Source organism: Lutjanus erythropterus, chromosome 13 (genome assembly GCF_056507025.1).
Source record: "Lutjanus erythropterus isolate fLutEry1 chromosome 13, fLutEry1.hap2, whole genome shotgun sequence".
Taxonomy (NCBI): Eukaryota; Metazoa; Chordata; class Actinopteri; order Lutjaniformes; family Lutjanidae; genus Lutjanus; species Lutjanus erythropterus.
In genome coordinates this window covers 33715794-33741626 of record NC_139329.1, presented here as the reverse complement: position 1 = coordinate 33741626, position 25833 = coordinate 33715794, and the positions used below count along the sequence as shown (strand labels likewise).

General features: G+C 38.6%; 1 protein-coding gene across 9 annotated transcripts in view; it reads right to left on the bottom strand.

Moving 5' to 3' along the window:
* Window positions 1-25833, bottom strand: part of tjp1b (tight junction protein 1b) — a 90403-nt gene that overhangs the window by 33614 nt on the left and 30956 nt on the right. The window contains exon 1 of one of the 9 annotated variants that reach the window (XM_084734789.1): window positions 8266-9131. The exons of the other annotated variants lie outside the window; for them this stretch is intronic. The gene's annotated coding sequence lies outside the window, so the exon portion shown is untranslated. Of the gene's footprint in view, window positions 1-8265; window positions 9132-25833 lie in introns of those variants that run through there. 9 annotated transcript variants of the gene reach the window in all.

The window sequence follows — 25833 nt, the reverse complement described above, 5'->3', positions numbered from 1 at the left end:
AATTAACCTGATGGAGCCAGCAAATGATTGACATTTTTGTTGGAAATTGCTGGAAATTACTGAAACGATTAATTGATAATCAAAATAGTTGGTGATTGATTTTTTTTTTTAATATCAATTAATTGACTAATAGCTGTCACTCTACTTTGCAGGATAGACAAAATGTTACTAGCCTGTTATTTTCTGTGCACATCTTTCAAAGTAGTTCAATTAAAGCAACTATTTCATACCAATAAAAACATCAAAATCAACAAGGTAAGACAGCTGGTTAGAAGTGTTTATATTTGTTTTAGTCAATGAATCATTTTATCTCATTACTGTTAGGAATTATGGGTTTTCTATAGAGTAGCATACTGCATGGTTGCACAAACGTGAATTTATCCTAAGGCAACTTCAAGCATCTGCAGTATGTGCCAACAACATACACTGAGGCATTCTTTGTTGTCTATGAAGGACTTCCAACAGAAAATACAAGGTAGACAGAGTAGGCAGAGCTACTCTTCTCTTTACAATGCTACTTTTGTTCCCGGTCACGTTAAGGGGAAAGGTGAGAACACGGAAACAGAAACTATTGCGCTCTACTGTACTTCTATATCAAACAAGCATTTCACAGTGCACTTCCTCCGACTGCATGACACAATGGGAAGATTGCCTGCATAAGATCAGTATGCCATGGTTTACTATTTAACTATAATTTAACTAGAAATCATCTACTCAATAGGGATGCATGATAAATATTGGTGGCTGATAACTTAGCAGCTGATGATGGGAAATTTATATTGTTATTTATTTGTCTGATAATGAAATTCTAGTCGATAAATATGAGCTATAATAATACTCGATTTGACAGATTACGTTAAAGCATTTAATTTGAATTCTTAGGGAAAATGCTGTATAAAAGCCAAAGTTTATTTGTGATGTTTCTATTGCTAGAAATAATTAACAAAGATTTGTCAGAACTGTTCTTCATTTTTGTTGTAATAGTGATGTCGGTTTTGGTTAGGTCAGAGCTATGGGATCTTGTATCATACATCTTTGCTGACTAAATCTGAGCCTTTCTTGCCCTCAGGTGTTCATAGACCACAGGTTTACAGGCTAAAAAGAATCCATATTGGCCATCCCCACTACTCGGCCTCATGCACTTAAACATCTGTCAGTGCCTGTAACAAACTGATGGTTTCAAATCAGATTCCTGACATTTATGAGACTGTTACTGCTCTAGATACTGCTTTATGTAAGGGCATCATTTGCATACTCTGTCTTTGTCCTGTTCTCTGTGAGCAGGTAAACCAGCAGTGACATGAACGCAGTGTGCATCGAGATGAAGTAAAGTGTGACTCAGCTGAGAATGGATATTGTGTGTTGCTACAGATTTGTTGAGTGTAAAAGATTAAATGCAAAATATACAACAAAAATTCAATGACACGAAGGAGATGATACAGTGAAGTCACAATCTGACAAAGACAAGCTTTCAAGGTTCAACAGAATTCAGTGCACAAAAAGCCAAATTCATCATCATGGATCTAACACCAAACCAAGGCCACGTGGGTCATGACATCCCACCTATCACTCAGGATAATGATCGAGTTGGACAAGCCTGAGAGACACCCAGTCACTGCTGGCAAGGGGGACGAGTTAAATTTACATCGCTCAGAGCAGAGCCTGAGAGTGGTGACAGATTCCACACATAGTTTGCTCTCTCCACTACTTTATGCTGACAAGACTCAAAATTAATTATTTCTAAATCAACTTAAAGAGGCATGTAGAGAACCTGAGCTGCTAATCACTGCAAGTTCAGCAACTACTATCATGCAAAGGTTTAATGTTTGGCAACATCTCAGGAAGACATGGCACTGCAAAAACACCAGTTTTTACATACAGATAAAGAGGATTTATGTCTAATAACTTGAAATCTTAAGGAAAAAGTGTGTTTACAGCACAACAACTTTTGCATTATTTTTTTGTTACAGCATTCAATTACATTTTGTGTTTAAGTTAAGGATACTTTAACTATGTACTGCATTGTCATTGTAAATAGTGGTATTGTTTTTACTGAAATTGGACTTGAAATATATTTTAAAACAAAGAAATGCTGCAACTACAGACATTCATAACATTTTGCTTGTTTATTGTTTCTGTGGCCTAACACATACACACACAAACACAATGCACATTCCGACCGGATATTAATTCGACCTTTATCTGTAGGTTCATTATTTTATTTACAAAAGATTTAGAAGTTAAACAATTATATTGCACACAAGAAGAGGGTCTGTGGAAAAATACTAGACATAAAGTTACTGGAGTGGCAAACATTTGTGTGTGAGATGAGTCTCATAGGTACCATGTAACAAACGGTCATAAAAAAATTTAACGAAATGTCTGTGATGGTTTGAACACGCAGATACCTCATAAAACCTGTCATAGCTGCTTTGCATAGACATGAAAACTAAGATTGCTGCTGTTACTCTGAACCACCAATAATTGGATTTCAGTTTCCAAAATGAAGGAAGCCAGCAGGCAAACCTTGTTTGATGTACTAAGCATTGAGGCCGACTGTCAACACTGTAATTAAGAAGTTCAGATCAGATTTGTGTTTAAACAGAATGACAATTAGTTGTTATTACAACATGAGTTGTCATACTATGAATGTTGACATAAGTTAAATACTTTCTGTGTTGATCTGGAGACAAGACAAATCTTGCTTTGTCAAGGTGGCATACTGCAGTCCATCCAGGAAGCCGCAATGTTGTGATCACAACAATTTTGTTGTTTTTTAATCCTGAGCCTTATGTTAAGGTATAGCACTCAGAACAGAATGCAATTTTATTCTCCCTAATCACGTTGCCTTTGATTTCAAATTAATTATACAAAAACTAACAAAAACATAATGTGCAACTTTTTTTGGGGCAATTTACACTTGCTTCTGCAATTTCGTGGCAATAAATACAATAATACATTACTTTACTTAAGTTTTGTGTGTAGAAAATAGCAAAAGTAAAAATGCACCAAGTACTATATTGGCCACTTAAGGGAAGCGGAAGTTGTGAACACTTCACTGGCTTATCATCACCTTTTAAGTTGATATGGTGAACTTGTTAGCAAACATTTTCTTATTTACACATTCAACCATTAGTTAGAGCAACATTGTCATTCCTTTGGAGTCATGTTTCTGCTGACCTGGTGAATATAAGCCCCAATAATCACTCTCTTTTAGCACTGTTTTTGGTCAGATGTACAACAAACCACAATAATATGTAAGAGGTAAGAGAAGACTGTATAATTTTACAACAAACTAATTTCACCACCTCAGCAAGAAACACCCAGTTGAGCACAAGGAGATCAAAAATCCTGGGAGGAGAGCTCAATAGCTGTTGTGAGTTCTAAACCAAAAATATTTTTCAGTGTTTTGTTTTATCATCGGGAACACTGTTATCACAGAACACTGAAATATCATGATATTATTCTAGAGCCATATTGGCCACTCCTATCTACTACGTTCACCAGCTTGTCACTACACGTGTCTGTCTGCTGTTTGGTGCTGAGCAGGTCGTGCAGAGAGGGTTTTTAGAGCTTTTTTGCTGAAAACAGCTGGCTGGTGCCTCTGAAAAAAGTCCTTTGACAGCAATGCATATTATCTGAAACAGTTAAGTTGTGATGTGGAAGGCTAAACAATGAGCTGAAACTTTTGATAAAGCAATACATTTGATACACTGCTATTAGAAAAATATTGATTAAACTATAGTTGCTGTTTTTTCTTAAGAAAAGTATACAAATAATACAACTGAAAAAAGAATCTGATTTGAGTTTTTGATTTCTATACACCATTTTCCACAAATCAACATAATTTTAAAATATTAAATTCAAACCTTTGATAGTTGCTCTCAGGAACAGCGGCTCAGATTGAGTCTGTTTCCAGGCTCCACAGCTGGGGTCTGTGATCATAACCAGTGTGTGTTCTGAATCTGAATACACGGACCAGGAAATCAGCTCCTGAACTCAATCAGCCCAGTGGAAGTTATCAGTGCCCCACACAGAGCACATAAGAGGGCAGGAATGTGCTGATAAGCGGAGCCACTGACCTGCACCCCGCCTCCTCTCCGTCACTGTGATTGAAATGAGGACAGTGGAGCCAATGAAAAACAGTAATGATAAGGGATGTTTCTGTACTATAAGAAAAAGGAGGTTCATGCTGAAATGTGATTGATGAAAGATTTTGCAAGCCTCTTCTTCCTGATAATTCCACACCCCTTTCAAACAGGGATTTACAATGGACTTGATTTATATAACCAAGTCTCTGTAGCCTATAAATGAAGCTATAATGTAAATGCGTCATTTGTTAACATAGAGACTTACTGCACTATAAGAACATGGACTTTACTGTCATATTTTAAGAGGTGTTTGCTAGAATGTCTTGACTTCACCATGTATCAGAGCAATGACCTTTCAATGTCCACAGCACTCATCCATCTACAAGCCAGGAAGTAGCCTAAAATTGAGGCAGTATAAAATATGCAAGGAGCAGAAAAAGCAAAACCATTTAAAATCTGACTCACAAAATGTCACTGACAAGCCCTATCAGTGTGTGTAGTACAATCTACTCTTGTCCTATATTTTGTCCACAGTTACAGTTGGTTGTGAAAGCCAATAATAAAAAAAGGAGAAACATATTATAGTATATGATGTCTTCCCGCTGACACGTGTGAGTTTTGCAGTATGCTTAAAAAAAAAAAAACTCCTCTGGCACTACTTGCATTATAATTTATCTTGTGCCAATAGAGCCACGCTTAAGAACATGCAGAGTAACCTTTCAGGGAGAAGAGATTAAACTGGGCTGCAATGCAGAACAGAAAACCTTCCTAAATTGAAAAAAAGGATTAGATCTATTAACTCAAGAAAGGTGAAACAAGGAGACTGTCTCAGTCTGAAGTCACATCTCTCAGAGGATGAAAATATCACAATGATACTAATTAAGCAAAATAATCCACAGTATAAGCAGAGATACAGTACTTCAGGATAGTGTAAGCTAACTCATTAAATCATCTTCCTTTTTATTTCTAGTGGCACCTCTAGACTATCACTAACATTGAAACACATGCTAAGTTCCAAGTCTCACATTTTTTTGCCACTGTTTTCCAGCAGCACCTCTCTACAGTTAAACCATTCGTCTCTTCAACAAGGGACCTGCAGCCATATACATTGAGCTGTATAATATTAATAAAGTGAGTCAATACCATGTATGAAAACCTGAGGTTTAAAAATATAGAAAGTTTAGTTTCTCCAAGATGCGCCATGTGACATCAACATATCATACTATTACAGTAATGCCTAACCTAATGTCTGTTGCCATGTATGTTGGAACCTGCAACTGGATAAGTTTCTCATTCCAGACAGTTTCTACAAATACACAGGACCACAAAACTGAAGCCAAATTTAACTTAAGAAGGCAAAATATCAGATATATTTGTCCTTCCAAAACCACGATGACTCAGATGACTGCTGTTCCCATGACAGCTTAGGGCAACATGATTTACAGGCCAACATGTATGGCTGCCCTTGAGCAGCCTGATACTCTCTTCGTCTCACAAGCCCTGCACAACACTGCCATCTGAATTATTAAAAACAAACAGTCAGTTTAATCTTGCAGTGACAACATCCAGTGGCTGCCACAAATATCATCTGTATTGTGCCTCCCCCACTTCATGTGACAAATTTGCTGTCCTGCCTAGCTGCCATTTTATATAACATTACTATTGTGAGGCCAATGATGACATATAAGTCACAGACCCGGGCACAAACAATGAGATGTTAGAAACTATCATACTTCCATTGACAGATTATTGAAATGTTAGAGCAATTATAGACCTATTATACATGTTATAGTTAAGACAGTTGATATTCCTGTATGCTTTAGGCCTAATAGGTTGTTGGGGGTTACCTTTAAATTCAAAGCCTGTTATCCACTACAGAAACAAGACAAATCAAAGAGGGATAAAATAAATACTAGTTTCTTGATAATCCAAGGTAAAATTTCTTCACGACTAGTATAACCATTTCAAATTTTAATTATCATTAAAACAGTTTTTGATTAACACAGTTTGAAAATCTCACGGTAAATACTGACCAGCATCAATCAAAGTTAGCAACAGTCTCCCAGACGCAAGCACAACATGCAATGTGGATTTGTTTTGTGTCAATGTAAATACTGACATCATAAAGGACATGATGCCCTTTCACTGAGAGGTTTTCAATATAAAACATGGTGAAATGATTTCCCATTTTTAGCATATTACAAAACTGCCATAATATTGAGAACTATGATCAGTTTAGCCACTATAATCGTGACTGTGAGACACGCTGGCCAACGAGATGGAGGCCTTCATTGTTTATTTCCCATAGCAGTAGGGATGTGAATCAAGAAGCAGTACTAAACCAGTACCGGTTCCTGACTGGTCAGTATCAAAATATCTATAAGCTCCTGGACAAAAGACGCTGCCATCGGTATTTATGTAACATTACATAAACAGCTGACAGGGAAAATGGTTCAAAAGTGTGGGCTAATGTTAGTTAACAAACAAACAAAACAAAATGCAAAATGCAGCTAAGTGCAGTTACTTTAATTTATTAATTTAACCTGTTACTTCTGTGAAAAGGCAATAAAATAATTGCTGAGTCTTTTCACATCTTTTTATGTTATATCTGTATTTTATGCACCAAATTATATGGAGAGTTATGTCAATAAGCGTATCGATAACTATAATATTGGTAAGTGGTCGCAGTAATGATACTCATCCCTAAATCTAAACAAAGGTTAGCCAATCCGTTAGAGGCCCTCACTGAATATGATTTTACTTAATTTTGTATCTCCCCACTCAACATTTTGTAATTTTGCATGCTAGATAAACTAGAGTTGTCAGACTGTGATTGCAATATGATTAGTGGAAATGATCTTGATTTTGCTTTACAATTTTTAAATTCACTGGAAAAACAAATAGTAAATAATAATGATGTCATATTTATTGAGATCTGTAACAAACATCTGGAGAACAGGTTGTTTAGGCCAGCTCATCTTATAATGCTGTTTTCTCATACATTTTTTCTTTTTGAAAAATTGCAATTTGGTTCTTTGTTCTGCGATTTGGATATTACAATTTGGCATATTGCGATTTTGTTGCAATTAATGGTGCAGCCCTTCTTGGCAGTGCACCGACCAGTGACATATAGGGATAAAGATTTTCTTATTTACAGACTGGACAATGGTCCCAACAAGATAACGTCATCTGTCCATATACTGACTGTAGTTATTACTAGTTCACAGCATAATATATATCATCTGACTACAAAGACGACAACAATCTACAAAACGATACTGTCAAGCGTTATCAATGTTCAACAGGTGATGACTGCTGCTTTTAGTTCATGTTAGCGGCAGTCCATCCATTGATATGGAAATGACAACAGTGAGATGGTTAGCTTAGATGAGCTAAGCCAAACACCGACTGTAGACCAAAGCAAAGCCCCACACACAGCTGACACTTGACATTATTATGACAGCTGGTTAAAATGCACAGCAGCCGGACAGACAAGCAGGTATTTCAGTGTCACCACCAAACTACAGCCAGCTAACAAGCTAACGTTAGCCATTGCTACCTAGCTTGACCAAAGACCCACTTTGGTATTACCATCAAAACAAGGTGAGCCACCGCATGACCTTCCCTTTAATTTAAGAAACCGATGTCATATTTCAAAGAGCCGGCCTCACCACACCACTGTCTCGGTGCCTCTCGCTGTTTGCCACTTAATGAGTCTTCTGCCCCCTTTATACCCTCCTGGTCAAATCAAACCCCTAGCTGGCCGACATTTTGTTCCAGCGGCTAGGCTAGCCCATCCTAGCCAGCGTTACCTGGATGGTACGCGCACTTGACGTAGATACAACCCGTCCGTCCGATGACAGCTCGACCGAGAGGCATTTTGTGACTCAATATGATAGCTTATGCAAGCTCCACAAAAAACTAGGACATTGGACACCGTTATTCACGCTTTCATTTAGAAGATAACGCTAGCATATGTTGCTACCACTTAGCATAGCGCGTAGATGCAGTTTGCTAGCAGTGAGGTAGCTAAGTTACCTCGGCTCGCGCTCGTACCGTTATCGCTCGCTCGTATCCGCAGGGGGACACACATCCAGTCAGCTCCTGCGGCTACAGCCAAATATACTCCCACGGACAGCAACGCACTCACGGATAAATCGAGAAACACATTCACCTTCTTAGACGCAATGGTCCTCCCGGCTTTGCTTGTGAAAATCTTCACAGAAAAGGAATGGAAAGATCTTCCTGGTGTGGCTCCAGAGCAGCAGCCGCCGCACTGCAATGGCAGGCAGTGGATGAAGCCTTCCTTCTCCCCCCCTCTGCTCTCACACTTCGGCTGCCGTCACCGCCGCGGTGACAGTGACAGGTTCGCCTGGAAGAAACCATTCCGGTTTGTCCGCGGGGGAGGAGGTGGGGAAGAGCAGAGCAGGGATGCAGAGAAGAGGCTGTCCACAGCAGCCGCTGCAGCAGCAGCAGCAGTTATCCAGCAGCATCGAGCGCCATTCCAGCGTGAGAACAAACGGTCGTCGATGAGGATGAAAATAACACCGACGAAGCTTCATCATCAGCTGCTGGTGAACATAGTAGTGTCCACTTTTTTTTTATGGAGGAATGGATGCGACTGTTTTCAGCCTGTCATCTGCTTCACATCAATTAATAAGAAAACACCATGACTACAAAAAATACTAATCCTAAAAATATTCCAGAGGTTTGCTGCATTATTATCACAGTCCCAATACATGAATTTCATCCACAATGATGCCATTATGTAACTGCAGAATGTCACAATTTTCAATAGTTGGCTTATCAGAGGAATATTACAAAGCTACTACAGGATATTATTAGTTGTGATAAAATAATTCGATTAGGGCTGGGTGATATATCGATATTATATCAATATCATGATATGAGATTATGTATCATCTTAGATTTTGAATATTGCTGTAGTATGGGACAAGTGTTGGCATTTCCTGAACTTAAAGGCTGCATTAGTGTAAAGTCATGACATTTTCTGAACTTATTAGACTGTTTTAGTTTTTTTCTGTTATTTGTCTTTACCAATTTCGTCATTATATCTGCGTTACTGATGATTAATTATCTAAAACATAATTGTAATTGTATTGCCCTAACTACTTTCTGCTGGCTGGTTTAATTTATAGCAGTGTATCATATTCTGTAAGATCATAATATGTTTGCACTATATGAGAATTTATGGTATGTTATTTCAGATAAAATACAGATATATTTATTGAGATAAATATATATAGGTATCATGGAATAGCCTAAAATATTGAGATATTGATAAGCCATATTGTCCAGCCATAAATTCAGCCAAACTATTTTAAGGAATGGGTGTCCATGGTGTATTTGACTACTGAAAGGGAGTCTTTATCAGGAGAGATTTATTTATCAATGTACAGGGCTGTATGGCAAGATTTTGATGTTCCCTTTCGAGGGAGATATTAGATGCTGCATCTGCATGCACCACTGTTGCCGTAGCAAAACAAAAAAAATCATTGGCCTACGTAAAAAAAACAGCAAATTATATATATTTTTTGTGTGTTGACTGGATCATCAGAAAAGAAAATGGAAGAAATTGCAGCAAAATCTCAAAATTTAGATTTGGATTTTATTGAGATCTAACAGTTTTCATGTATATAAACTGTGTCTATGATGTGTCTACAGAAAAAAAGCTAACCTGGAAGCCTACTGCAGCAAGACAGTGTGGAAAAAACAGTTCATATCTGTTTGAACTTTGTATGTTGTCCCCAAATAACCCCTTTTTCCAGGTAATATGATTTCCCTATTGCACCACTTCTACAGGTAGACTGCAGTCGGCCTAACAGACCTTTTGTGCACACAAAGCATTGTAAGCTTTTCGTTTGCTGCATGTGACGTAAGGTTGCATTGCATCTTTAAAGAGCTTTTAACAAGCATCCTGATCAAACAGAGAGCCAATATATCAGTGTGGGGATGAGAAAGGTATTGAGGGCTACACTGAAGTGAAGCTACATTGCCTTCATGCACCTTAAGAGAGGGAAAATGTTCCTTATATTATAATTTTAGCATTATTTGTTCTCCTGTCATTTTGCAAAAGCAGCCATCTGGCAAAGCAAGTTGAGCGTCTCTGATCTATGTCTTAAGGAGCTTTTAGAAGGATAATTATATATTTCAATAAGTATTTTGATAGCTAAAATTACTTTTTATCTCAGTTTTTAGCGCTATATACTGTACGTACATTGTGTGTACAACAGGCTGCACACTATATTTCACTCACGTCCTGAACAGTACTTGTTTTTTAAATGTTCAAACCAAGACTTTCTGAGATATTTTTAAATTGCTTTTACAAAACATAATATAGTTTTTTGTTTTGTTTTTTACATTGTTATGAAAATATTCAATGCCACATCACTATTATTATACACACCACTGTTATTACCTATATACTCAGAACTTAATATCCAGATGCACACTGTCTATATGCCAATGAACAGGAAAAGAATATGAGATGAGACCTTTCACATGTTTAGAAGGCCTTAATATTGATTTGCCACATTGAATTTTTAAAAATGAGTGGCTTGATTGATTAGGCATCCTTAGAAACAAAGGACTGGTCAAGGTCATGAAGGCTTATCCCTCAGCCATTTCAATGTGTGTGTGTTTATGTGTATAATCAGGGAAAACAGCTATTTATATCTTTCTGAAAAATGCACTCCAGAGGATGAAGATTAGAGGACTTTAATGTGGAAGACATTTTACGCTGCTGTTATATCGTTTTGAATGCAAAAGGCAGTATGATGAAATCTATTTGTGCATCACTTTTAACTACAGCAAACACAAACTCTTTCCAGGGAAAGCTGAGGTAGGCTACTTAAGTAGTAATGACATGCTGCATAAAGCCATTTAAAATGCAGAGGATAGAACTAAAATCCACCCTACAGTCACGATGCTCAATACTCCTTCCCATGGGGTATACAGATTTAATCAATATACAGTAGAATGTAAATTGTGCACTGCACCAAACACCACTCTTAAGACTCTATCGCATGCACTTTAGTTTTCGTGCTGGATTTTTTTCCCCCCAGAACTACCTAATTCTCTGCAGCAGCTACTCTGTTGTGCATTTTATCACTTTGAGATTGTGTGACCGTTCTTGTCACCTCTACCTCTGGCACTAATGAGTGCAGGAGAAGATAGGGGCTGAATGTAATGCCGGAGGAGCACAGAGGTCCTGCAATGTTGCTGACGTAAGGAGACTTGCCGCAGATTCCATTGGAGGATCGGAAGGAGAAGGGAGGAGGGAGGGGGGGCAGGGGCATCTTGAATAGAAGAATGCGAGTTGGCCAAGGTCATAAGAATTAGATAAACAAGGGCAGTCATATATATCCTGTGGAAAAACAAAATATGATGAAGAGCAGTCGTAAACAAGGGAAACTCCACAAAAAACAGTCAACGTATCTGTGACCTGCACCTTTACAGTTTACAGTGTTTATTAATGGTGATAACAGGAGAACCATATGTCACTGAGTGTGAGTGATGGTTAGATGATGGTAATAGTCATCATTAGTTAGCAGAAGTGGGAAGCAATTAAGCACAAATACTTAGTTACTGTACTTAAGTAGTAACTTTACTTTTACTTTCTGTTTTAACACAAATATCTGTACTTTCTACTCCTTACATTTTCAAAACAGGCTTGTTACTTTCATTTTAATGCATTTGAAGGGATTTTTTTTTATTTTAACATCAAGACTCAACATCAAGACTGATTTCAGCCTAAATGTGTGGGACAATATTAGAAAAGACAATTCCTTGATGCATCCATCAGTGCATATCACACACAGCAGATGAAACAGGACAAAATCAACATAAGACATAACAACAAAAAAGAGGTAGAAATATGTAATATGATGATAATTATGTAACAATACTTAGCGAGACAAAAGCAAAAACGACAAAAACAATGCAAAACCTAACAAGACGAAAATGACGTAAAAGACGTAACAAGACAAAAACAATGTTAAAGACGTAACATGCCCAAAAATTACGTAAAAGGCACTAAAAGACAAAAAATAGATAAAAAGATAAAAGTTAAGAAGACATGGAAGATGTACCAAGACAAAAACATTGTAGAAGCTGGTAGAAACGTCCTTCACAGAACGACTTTTTACTTTTATAATTTGAGTACATTTCAGAGCCTGTACTTTTAAGTATCTGTACTTCTACTTGAGTAAAAATGTGTGTCCTTTTGCCACCTCTGCTAGTTATTATCATCATGCATTAAAGTATTAGCTTAAGTACTGAAGCAGAAAAATTGTAATCAAGCCATCAAACCCCCTCTGGAAATGCATTAATGTAAACTTTTTCCTGCATCTGATTAACTTGGCTTTCATGTGAGCTTAATGCTGCTTAATGTATCTCTGTTGAAGCCCTTCAAATACCCTCTGTTAATGCTACAACAGTGTTTGCATCACTGGCTCCAACAGCACACAAGCCGTGCAACAGAATTATGCAGGCCCCTCTCCTCCTCTCTCCCATCAGCGCATTCAGACACACAGACAGCCAGGGATCCAAACCAAGAGTATGACTGCAGGAACAAATCACACGAGTGGAAAAGCAAATTAGAAATTCACAGCAGGTTGGCTTTTAGAGTGCACTGCCCCTGACAGTGAGTGAGTCACCTCTCAGCCGTGCAGGTCAGGAAAAAACAGCCTACTAAGCAAAGGTTGGCGTGGCTATCTATGAGCTTTAATGACTGCAGCTATCAAATGACGTGACAGACGTTAAACATAGCACTGCAGCAGAGGCAAATAAATGCATTTGTCTGACAGTGGCGTGGGAGAGTAGATGATATTAAGTGACACCGTGTTGCCAAAGCTGCAAGATGATACTCAAAACTTTGTGCTTTTTTATCTTGTTATCCATTCTTTGGTTTTACAAATTGGAGTACATCAGTGTAATCTCATAATGGAGTGAGCTGGCTACTGTACAGAGGCTTGTATTTCTGTGATTTCTGTGTTGTCCTCTGTCAGTATCACTGACCTCCAGCATGAGAAAGCAGCGCACTGACTTGACAGCCAACCTATTATTTCAGGACAGAAATTCCTTATGCGAGGTTTCATAATGCCTGACGTGGTGCTGCACATTCACAGCTGGAGAAAGAGACAGGGCTCGGTGATGTAGCAAGCATGGGATATCTTGTAAAGTCAGCAGTGAAAGGAAAAAACACTTATCAAAAAGGTGTTTTATAGAAGAATGAAGTGTGACCTGAGTGTGAAGCAGAGGTGAGGACGTACAGCAGTAAAATGCAGCTGAAACATGCAGGAGAGAGAGAGAGAGTGTCGCTGCAGCATCCTGATCTCTGTGCAGCTTTTTAGCAGCTGACTGTACAGTATGTGACTGTAACACCTGTCCCACGGAGGAAGAAATATCATCTTTAATCTATGGTGTAACATTTAGACTGGGCTGCACCAACAAAGATTCATTTAATCTAAGATAAATTAGATCCAACAATAGTTTAAGTTAAACGATGATTTAATCATTTTTAAAAGTTAATCCAAGTTGGAGCAACCAAGTGTTAGATTGTGCATAAGAAGACAGATTTCTTAGTTTTGATGATAACGATGCTCATTGGTCTTTTTTATACTCAGCATTTAAGTGAAGGCACACTATGGAAATTAAACAACAGATTTTGCAGAGGACTTTGTTCTTGCAGTTTACCTCCTTGTGCAGTTGTTCAAATGAAATTAAAAGTTTATATATTTTAGTAATAACTATATTGTCAACTGGTTGCCAGGAGGTAATTGTCTGACGGTGTCTGTGCTGCACTGACTGCAATGTAAATGCTACAGTTGAAATAACTACATCAGTATAAATGTTAAAAAAGGTCAGTCTACTTAAAGGTATTCACAATATCAAATCATTTCAGCCTCATGTCTGCACACGTTATATCTTTGAGCTTGTATTCATGTATATTATTGCATTTGTGTTAAATCATGTTATCCCAGTAAACACTGTATTGCACAAGTGTCCTGTTTTTTCAACACTCCAGCTTTAAAGGTAGGTATTTCATGGTAAGAAATCTGACATAATGGTGTTGAGCAAAAGGTAGGAAACAAAAGAAGACAAACACCACTGTGATTGACAAAACACAAATCTGGATTTACTTATTCATAAATTTCCTGGCTAAAATCACAACCCATGTACTGGGAGGAAATACATATTTTTCAAGATCCCCCAAATGAACCTATAATCTCCATCTCATTTTTCCCACCAACAGCTGAGAGCTCAGACGTATCAGGTGACACGGAATGACCTCACATCCCCGGCCCCGGCGGATCATGTGACAGCGGGCCACCAACATCCAAATCCTCTCTGGATCAAACTACAGCATCATGTACAGTTGCAAAGAAGCAATCACCTAAGTATGTTTATCCCAGGAGAGGAGGGGAGCACTAATGCTAATAAAGATGAACAATTCCAATCAGTTAATGTGGACGCGTGGTTGACAGAGAGGTGAAATAAAACCAAAAAAAAAATAAAAAAATGGTGGGTTGAATTATTTTGCTTTTGAACACCAGATCATAGATTGCATGCAGCTGAACTCACTGGAGGTAAATAAAAGCTTCTAAAGCAGCAGGATCCTGATCAATCCAGTTGTGATTTCACACGTGGCAGATTAATTATCTATGTTAATTAACCAGAAATCCTCTGGAGACTCACTTGTCTAAAACCTCCAATGCTGTTCAATATAAAACACAATTACAATCTGAGTGTGACCCCTGATGCAAAGCGCCAGTTAAAGGTGCAATATGTAAGAAAGTGAATTTGCACGTCTTAATCAATTTGTGTTACTGATGTGTGAATGGATTGTAAAGAAACATAAAAACCTTCCCTGGCTCTGGAAGCTGTTTTTCTGGGTAAAGTCCAAAGAATATGACATTTCTGGCCTCTCTTCTCCTCCCATACAGCACCAAAAATATGTCCAACATATAGTCCAAAGTCAAAGCTAAAATTATTGTGAAATATACTGTGATATTGTGGTTTTAGCTGGGTAATGTTAGCCAATGTTAGCTTGCTTTGCCAATGCAGACAAACTGCTAGCTAGCTAATGCAGCAAAATACTGTCTTGAGTGGATAATGTCAATTAATTGATCCAGACTCACAGGGCTGATCTGGCTAGTTACTTGGCTAACATGCCCGTTAAAAATTACTTCATTACCTAACGATATGATGAAACCAACACCAGATCCAATTTAATGTAGCTAAGTTAGAGCTAGCTGGCTAAACCTGGAGTCAAAGGCCAACAGTTTGTCTGTTCTTTGCTACTGTAGAAGCTTGGTGGTGCAACGTGGCCGACTCAGTATATATAGATACACAGGGCTCACCCTGTTTTGCCTGTAAACCCATGTCCATCTTACACGCTGGACCTTTAAATTATTATTGAAGTGGCTATTTTTTTAAAATTATTTTCCATCCGGCAGACCTTTAAATTAGTTTGGATTCATAAGAGGTTGTCTATTCATGGCTTTTTCCCAAGAGAGCCACCTCGCTCGCTCAGGATGAGAGCGAAGCAATTAAGAGGTCTTGTTGGTGGTGTAGGATCAGGTGCTCCCCTCGGACCAGACCGAAGGGGTATTGTGGAGGGCAAGTGATTGGGGGGTGGGGGGGTAACAGAGACAGGAGAGAAAAAGGGAGAAAAATCACCCAGGGGTAATTTACCGCACTGCGGAAAGAGGCCAGGCAATACTATAAATCTCCACCGCTTCTCAATTCAACTGGAAATTAATTTTTATCACAACTACAGTTCGGCTCATTGATAAATCCAATACAGAAAAAATATCAATTATTTTTTCTTAACAGAGGAAACAGTGCAAAGCTGTCCCCAGTGCAATAAATCAGATGAGTGGTTAACCACATGAACACCAATAGACCTCATACTAACACCTCTTCCCATTCTAGTGGCTGCACAGTGTTTTTAAATAATAAAATTTATCTTTGCAACTACTACAACATTTCCTATCACCACCTATGAAAGCTAAACATTCAACATGCCAACTGCACACCCAACCTCTCCTTCTCCATTGCGTCAGCTATGCAAACATGGATGTTTGACTGTGTTCCTGCACATTTAGGTAGTAAAACTCTGCCCTCTGCAGGACTTCAGCTGCACACTATTCATCTGCGTCAGGCATGACCGTCTCGAGCCTTGCATGTAGAGGAAATCTATATGGAGATGATTATTCATGGTGGCGTGAAAAAAAAACAAGCGTGAGGAGCGTGTGGATCTGCATGATTTCCACCCCTGCTGGCTGATGATGCACGTGTGAGCTGATGGAGGGAGACACAAGAGGAAGAAGAAGAAGAAGAAGAAGAAGAAGGAGGAGTTGGGGTTGTTAAGCCATGGGTCTGCCGTGATGGGATGCTCCTCTTGAGTCTAAACAGCATATGGTGCCTCCCTGGGCATCCACACACACATCCTACATGTCCAGCAGGCTGCATGATTCACACGCACACACACACGCACACACACAACACTGAAAAAGCATATACACAGTCCTCTATATACACAAAATGTACACACACATTCATTCATTCAAAAAAATAAAAAACAGTGTTGGCTTGAGGAGATGAGAATAAAAAAAAAGCTTTATATCCAACATGTTTGTATTCTTCTTTGACACGCAAATAGAGCTCCAATGACTTGACACTTAATCAATTAGTTGTCAACCAATAAATTAATCGCCAATATTCTGATCATAATATTTTGAGTCACTTTTATGAGAAAAAATGTTCCAAGTGTCTGATTCAGCTTCTCATATGTGAATATTTTCTATTTTTTTTTTAACTCCACGACAGTAAACTGCATATCTTTGGGTTGTGGACAAACCAAGACATTTGGTCTGTAATCATAACTGCACAAAAACGTACAAAAACTTAAATTTTACTTAGATGAAGCAGAATCATAAAGGCAGGAAAATCATTTAAATACCAGCTTAATAAATGTGAGTATTTGTCCTGCTTTTCTCAGTTTTATATCACTGTAAATTTAATAACTTTTGGTTTACAATATGCATTTTCTTTGGTAGTTTTCTACCATTTCATAGGTTAAATGAATCAATTACATAATAAAGAAAGTAATCACCACATTAATAGATAATGAAAGTAAGTTGCAGCCCTAATAAATAATTAATATTCTCTGAGCAACATAGTGCCTCAATGATTCCCAGAGCATAAACAAAGATGTGTTCATTACAGGAAATTGTGTTTTATCAGGATTTAGATTTGAGGTATGCGACCAAACGTGTTAAACTCAAGACCCACAGCCACCAGAGAGTTTTCAAAGAATGTAATGCGCAATACAATTCTGTACTGCGTTACTGAAGTGCAGTATCCATAAACTACATGTCCCATCCTGATTTTGTTATCCATGGAGTGAAGGAATCTAGCTGTTAGTTGTCTCAGTTGTGCTTGTAAGAGCAGCGGCCTACAAAATTGCCATTATTTAATTTTTAAGCAAACAGATTTTGGATATAAAACTTGCTTGTAGCCCAACCGAACTCATAATGGTTGTGCACTTGAATTTCCTTGACAATATTCTTCAGACTTCTGCTTTGAAAGCTAAGGAATTATTAAAACCAATAATAATCTGATGCACTAATGCAATGCAAAATGAAATATGATAACATGCAGAAGCATTTACGTAGTCTTACATTTACACCCGGTGGTATGAGTGCAACCATAATGCTGATGTAGCCCAGGATTAAATTAACACACCTTTGTTACACAGTGACATTTAAAGGCATACTTTGCAGGATTATCCTTAAAAAAAATGTATAGACTTGTATAAACTCACTATAAGCTGTGTCTGTGTCTTCAGAGTCCCTGCCCTCTGCCTGCATTTTCTTATTTTCTCATTATTTTGCTGTGTTCAGATCACTTTTCCAAACCAGAACATCTGTATTTGACCTCTTGGGGAAGAGACTCAACGATCAACTATCTCTCTTGTGTGTGAATTAATGGAGAAAGTAATCACCAGATTAATAGATAATGAGAAAAATCACTCTTTGCAGCTCTATAAATAATTCATATTCACTGAACAACATATATAAACAATGATTCCCAGTGTGTTAATAAAGAGATATGCAACATTTTAAGGCATAGCATGCAGGATTTCCCTCACAAAAATAACGTATAAACTCAATTTTCTCATTATTTTGTTGTACTTGGATCAGTTCACGACAACAATCAACTATCTTTCTTGTACGTTTACGAACAGCAACTCAGAAATCTCAAACCTTTAAATATTAAACAATGAATCAATTAACCAGATTACAAGATAATGAGAATAATCGTTCTTTGCAGCTCTATAAATAATTCATATTCTTATAAAAACAATGATTCCCAGAGCGTTAATAAAGATGTGCCTGTAAAATCTCATCAGCCGCGTTAGATAAACACAAAATGTCGCCTTCAGAAAAACAGTACGTGTCCATCTCATGATCATCAATCAACAGACAACGTAATCCACAGAGCGTCCACAACTGGGAACATCAAACCCTGTGATTGATTAAGTTGTCTTAGCACAACCTTCCCAGTGTTTCATTCTTAATGCTTGACTTCCCCACCATGGCCTCCATCTTGATTCCTACAAACATTACATCATCCTACTGCTGGTTGTCCTTCACTTGACCCCACGCTCAAGTGCTCAAAGAGGGGGGGTGATAACATGAACATCAAGCCCTCCTTGAAAAAATAAGCTGAAATCATAATGAAGGCTTGTTATTGTGGTATTAATAGATTGGGACTGTGTTTTTGGAATGGAAAATATTGCACGAGATCTTGGTTTAGTGCTGTGTTTTCACTCGTCGCCTGCTGCCGATGGTGCTTACTGTCCAGGTCTCTCCTCCTCGTGACATAAATCATGCGGGAAAGTCAATAGAGTTGTTGGGATTTATGTGGGTTTGAGTCTTCTCTCTTGAAATGATTTGTTGTAGATGAGGGACACGAGCCCGGCCATAAAAACAATTCAGAGGCACGAGTCATTTTCCTCAAATCTTCCACTGACAACCAAGGTCTCTGCTGTTTATAATCCTCACCCAGCAGCCTTTAAGAAATGAACACGAGGGTATTTTGATCCAGTTGTGTTGCTGAGAACAACATGAAATCCATTTTAGGGCATCTTGTTTTATAGATATAATATAAAACTGAACAGTTACCATAAAACACATGCACTGATTACACATTAGATAGCAATAAATGTATAATTAACATCAGCAATTATCTGATTTTATTATTTATTTTCTGTGAAATGCTGTACTTTTGAAAACAAGCGGTAAAAATCTTACAAATCACTGCTGCAGATGCTGTAAAGTCACTACATTGCAGCAGATACACACACTTCAAAATACACAAAATGTGCACATGTGTCTTCCTTTCATTCATTCAAATAATTGTTGGCTTTATGTAGGAAATGAGAAAAAAAGCTTTTCATCTAATATGTTTTCCTTTAACCATGCATGTGAATGGTGCTGTGTCGTGTTGTGACGTTAAATCTCATTCGATCTGAATCAGTCATCGTGTGATTTGACACTGAATTTGACACTGCTGAATTATGGCATTATTTTCTCTGATAATAATAAGAGAACTGAAATGATAAATCAATCAATCTATTCATCCAGCGGTCTGCAACCTTTACTCCCTAAACAGCCATTTCTCAGCCAAAACAAGAAAAATAAAATCTGTCTGGAGCTGCTGTATTTTATATTTCCCTCATTCTGAGGGGGATTTGGCTTCCATAGTTTGCCTCAGGAGACTCAAGACTGGCCTCCAGCAAAATTTAGATAATAGATGTCAGCTATGATGCACATTTTAGTTGATTAAATATTAAAACATCCTCTAAAAATGTGACATACGGGCTGGTTGTATTCCTGCTGTTCTTGGTTTCATGTCATTGTTTAACATTTAAGGCATAGTATGCAGGGTTTTCCATAAAAACAATGCATAGACTCATAAAAAATTATCCCTCTCAATCATCGCCCACGACCAGCCATCAACTTTTATAGATTAAACCAACAGTTCTAAAATTTTTAATGTCTAGGACCCCTAATCTCACACAAATTAGACCACCTTTTGATGAGATTTTTGCTTTACAGTGTACATGTTAAATTGACTTGAAAGATGTTGCTCACACCATGTTATGTGTCACGTACTGCAGTGGTGGTAATGTCTTTGCTGTGGTGGTGCAACAAGGCTAAATAAATACAGAGGAAACACTGGTCTTTGAAACCCGTTACAAAATAGTCATTCTGTCATTGTGTTGTGTTGTTAGTCTGCTTTTTGTTGAGGACCCCCTGGGACACCCTCAAGGACCCCACTTGAGAACCACTGGAATAAACAATGAATCATTGTTTTTAATACAAAACTGATCAGTTACCATAAACAGACTTACTAGTCACACATTATATAATAATAAATGCATAATTTACACAGTAATTATCGTGTTTTATTTTTATCTTTTGTGAAATGCTGTATGCTAAAAAAAAAAAAAAAAAACAAGCAGTAAAAAAGTGACAAGTCACTGCTGCAGAGGCTGTAAAGTCAACATATTGCTACAAGATGTGTGACATGATGGTATTAGATACACACAGTGGAGAGTGCCTACAGTGACCTGCCATATGTCCCCATCAGAGGACACACAGGCAGACCGTGCTCCTGAGTCACAGCCTCCAGAAACACACCCAACATCTGCCATCCCCTCCACGCAGCCATACATGCACCCTTCACACGCTTTTACACATGACCACCTCCTCCTCAGTGTCACATACAACCCCCCTCCATCACCTCCATCCCGCCCCCCCACCCCCACAGCACTGCTTATCACCTACAGGACTAAAAAAAAAAGAAGCCTCCATTCGATTCAGTTCTTACATAACAGACCTGTCTCACCTAGAGAAAATCAGCTGCTGCCCCAATCACAGTGCCTCCCCCTTCTCCTCCTTCCAATAAGGCCTCCTACAGCGTTAGTCGTGATAAATCTCCTGCACCCACCCCCCACGCTCTGCTCCTCCCTCCTTCCCTCCGTCTCTTTTCCACGGGCCCTCGTGGTGATGTCTCGCTTACGGTCCCACCCTCGTGCACCTCCAAGCCTTCATCACACGGGAACAATCTCCCTCTAACAGGCCCTGAATATGCAGATTGGTTAATTCAGCTGCAGTTGCTCTCTCCGTAAATGCATCTGCAGCACTTTCCGAAGACTGAGCAGCGAATAAATGCTTACGCCGGGGCTTTTTTTGGTGGTGGTTAGAGGGGGGGAGCGCCTCTGTCCATGGCAGACTGCAGCCAAGGATGGGATTTTAAGAAGCGGGATGGGGCAAGCAGAACTAATAAGAGATTAAGACTTTGACCAAGGCAAAGCTCAAGGCCCAGTTGGTGACTGATCCTGATCTGTTAAGGAGTAATTAATTTAATTGCGCTTTTCATCTTGGCTTAGTTGCATCTGCTCCTGCTGATGCACTCGTGGCTGTTTCTCTGCAACTCACCTGGTTATAGCCTCTGCAGCAAACATTCCTTTAACATTTTCCACAAACAGCTGAGAGGGCAGGAAAAACACTGCATTAAAAACAACATCTTTCGACACCGTGCCACTGTATATGGGAGAGTGTGAAAGTGAAATCCTCTTGGCAAGATATTATCCTAATTGGAGAGCAGTTTGTGTGTTTGTGTGAACCACCAGTCCACATTCCCCCAAACTTGCCCCAAAAAATGTTCATGTGACCGGCCTTTGCATAAGATGGTTATTGTTTTTTTTAAAAAAACAACATTTTAGATGTTGGGCAAATGCGCGGCACACATTTTACATTTGGATCTTTCATTTTCAAATCCAGAACCACTTTCACCCAGAACTTCTTCTTCCACAGGATCACAAAAATGCCTCAAATCTACCGGAAATATAACAGAATAGTGCGGGGGCCAGAGCAGACATCGGTACCATCTTTCTATGGGAGCAGCTTTTCATATATACTGGACATTTTGTTATTTCCCCCCCATTGGGACCTTTGCATCATTTCCAAAAGGCACAAAAACAGCCGATATCATATCAACAGAGACATGATCTTGAACTTAAGGCAGCTAAAACATTAATAAAGATTATTTATTGTAATAAAAGCAACGTGTTTCAGTATGTACATATAATATTGGCAGGTGAAAACAATCAAATCTTGTCTTGTCACATGATCAAAGGGAGATTTAAAATTGTACAACATCAACATACATATTGCCCAAAAATCATTATGAGAAATTATTAATTTAATTCAATAGTTTGTATAGTTTATTTCCTTTTTATATGTTTATATGTATATGAAAACTACTTTTATATAAATTGCATGTGACACTCTCCACCCAACATATTGCTGGAGGGCCTGATCTCTCTACGGGCCTCACATCTCTTGTGCAGCTGCACTGCCTGCATTGTCTATATTTACACTCTGGGAAAGAAGATTAAAGAAATGCTAGAAACAGGGAAAATATATCGTATATTCTTTGAAATGAATATAATGTTTTTAATAATATATGAAGACCTTTTACATACTTCTTTATGTTGAGGTATAACCTGCTTCAGCCTGGTACATGTTTAAAGGTCTTGCACACTGATCTCAGAAACACCCTTTATTTATTGTTTATTTATTATCTCCTCATGCCTGTACTCTATGTTTGCTGTGTTTTATATCACTAATATTCACTGTACACTTTTATGTGATTTGCTAACTGAAAACCAATAAATTTTGTCTTTTTGCAGCCGGGTATGAATAGGTATGAATAGGCACATTTACAGCCGACCTCCTTACTTTAGCTATAAAGAGTGACAAGTTTACTGTTGAAAAGAGGTTGTGGTGGGTGAGTGGGTGAAGCACAAGTCTTTCATGCAGGGTTTGAGTCCTGCCCTGAGGGACTAAGATCTGACAGTAATGTGATGTTGCAGGTGCCTGTTAATTCCAGTTGTTTATTATTTTCAGTCACAGTTTGGTTAAGATTTAGGAAGCAAAACTACTTGCTTAGGTTATGAAAGAAAAGTACTTGGTCAAATTTAGGGAAAGATCATGGTTTGGCTCTTCCATGCATTTAGATGCCATGTTAGGCTGTATACACCCTGGGCGCAAATTTGCTATTCTAATTCAGGTGCAAATAGCATCAGCCAAAATATATAGTTAAAAAGAGATGTTTCCCAAAGTTAAGGTACATGAAACAGAGATAGCCACCTCAGTTTAGCATCCATGCTGCACCAGGGATAAACTGTAGGTTTTATGTGTGTAAAAGATGTTTAATATAATGGACATAAGAATAAGATGCATATTCTGAATCATCTGAACACTGATCCATATGAGAACACACATAGCACGCAAAGCAAAGGTGACATTAATCCCTGAGGTTGTCTTTTTTAGAGCAGCAAATACAAGTCACCGAGTGGTTGGGTACGAGAGATTAGCGGTGTAAATAATACAGAGAATAAGATTTTGTGTAATGCTCGAACAGATGGACTCTGCATCTCCCTGAAGCATTAAGAAATACTGTAAACGCTGCTGCTTTGAAATGGGACAAGGTGTTGTTGATGAACGCGGAAAAAGAACTCCTGCTTTACACAAAGGCATAGGGTGCATAAAAGACTGTAGTTTCCCCCCTCCTCTCTTCATCTCTGTTGTGCTTTCTGCAGCCTTAGCACTAAAATCTGATTCAAGCTTTCTGTGAACAAGTGCACTGCTTGCCAACACAAATGACAGCGGGAGTGGGCCGGGGGCCAAAGTCCTCCCCTGACTATCAAGAGAGAAAAGCAATCAAAAGAAGCAATCGATATAAACAAAGTCTTAACTACTATTGATTATTTAGCTGCACGCTGATGTGCAATGATAGTTATGGAGCTAAATTCATACACTCAGTTGATTAATATCTTCTGTTTTCTGTTGAAACAGCCAATCAGGTGGGATTTTGTTTGCTAGAACTCGCCTGCGGATCATCCACCGGCTCAGAGGCAGTGTTGTGTCTGTTGTGACATTTTAGCAGGATGCAATGGAAACTGCTCCTCAGCTCAGCATCCTGCAGTCTCATCACTCACTGTAAGGCGGACCGTTACTTCCATCAGCTGCATTTGAGTTTGGGCAAAGTCAGCAAGTTTTCCTCTAGTGCACACACAGCCTGTACAAAAGAAATATATAACGTGGAAAGGCCAGCAGCCCTGCGCTGAGCTCTCAGTCTCTGGTGAGATAGTGGCCTCTCGAGCCGTTTGAAGCGTTCTCAGAGTGGCAGGCCGTAAAGACAAATGGCAGAGTCACTCTGTGTATGACTTACTGTACAGAGCGGGGAGGATATGAGAATGCAGTGACACTACGCTGCCTTTTTCCCATTCAGATGAAGGCTTATGATCGCTGAGCATGGCTCAAAATCAAGGCCACCACTAATCTGTCAATCACAGCCTAAAAGCATCCACCTCCAGCATTTCACAGTCAGGTTTACTGGATGGGGACTGAACGGTGCTTTTGTAATTACTTTTGAAATGTAGGTCTTTTGTTCAGTTAATCATGACAATTCCTTTATGACTGAGACAAAGACTGACAACTGTTGCCAGATTCTCTGTTTTAGCCAGACTGGAACATTTCATCAACGATTAGATGGGTTGTGAGGACACAGCAAATGCACAGGCCTAAAAGATGAGTGTGAAAGATTTAATGACATCCAGCAGTGAGCCTGTAGACTGCAAACACCTTGTCTCACTCTACCCATCCAAGCATGTAGCAAAACCTAAGGCTACTGTAGAAACATGGCAATGCAACACTGCAACACACTCCCTCTGTAGATATAAACGACTCATTCTGAGAGGAAAAAACACACATTTTCAGGTGATTATACACTGATGAATACAGGTGTAAGAAAATATCAAGCATCAGGATATTCTGTTTTGTGATACTTTATCAATTTGTGGCAGTGGTTCATTTTATGTTGAGTTTGAAACCCTGACTGCTAGATAGCAATGTTGTCATCAATCCTCTCTATTCTGATTGCATAAAAATGTTTTTAACCCAAATTTTATGCATAAGATGCTGTGTTCTTTTCACTTAAAAGTTTCCTAAAATTAGATTAAAATAAATAGTAATGTATCACGTCATTTATAGTTAACGACATATTGCAATATAGTGAATCACAATCCCTGTATCATGATACATGTTGTATCACCAGATTCTCACCAAGTGGCTGCAAGCAAAACTATACAAATAGTCCTTTTTTCCCAGATCTGGGTACAAATAGGACCAAATGTAGGTACCGTTTAAATCCTATTTTTTATGGTGATGCCCTGACTTTCCCTCTGGTGCAGACCTGGGCAAAATGTGACCCGAGGGCCGAATGCAGCCCACGAAAAAGGTTTCATGTGGCCCACAAGGCCATCATGGAAACACCAAAAATTAAAAATCTAGCAAAGACAGTTTAGTTATCAAACCTTTATTTTGAAAGGGGTCAGTGCTGTCTTCATTGTATCCAGATGAGTTATAATAACTTTGATAATCCTGACTTTTCATTAAATACAAGTCGACTGTGTCCAGTACTTATGACCAAATACCCGCAAAAGCAATAGCGTTCCAATCAGCTTCAGTTGTGCTACGTGTTTAGTGCTGAATTGCAAACATAAGCATGCTAACATGCTAAACTGAGACAGTGAACATGGTAAACATTACAGCATCTTAGCGTTGTCATTGTGAGT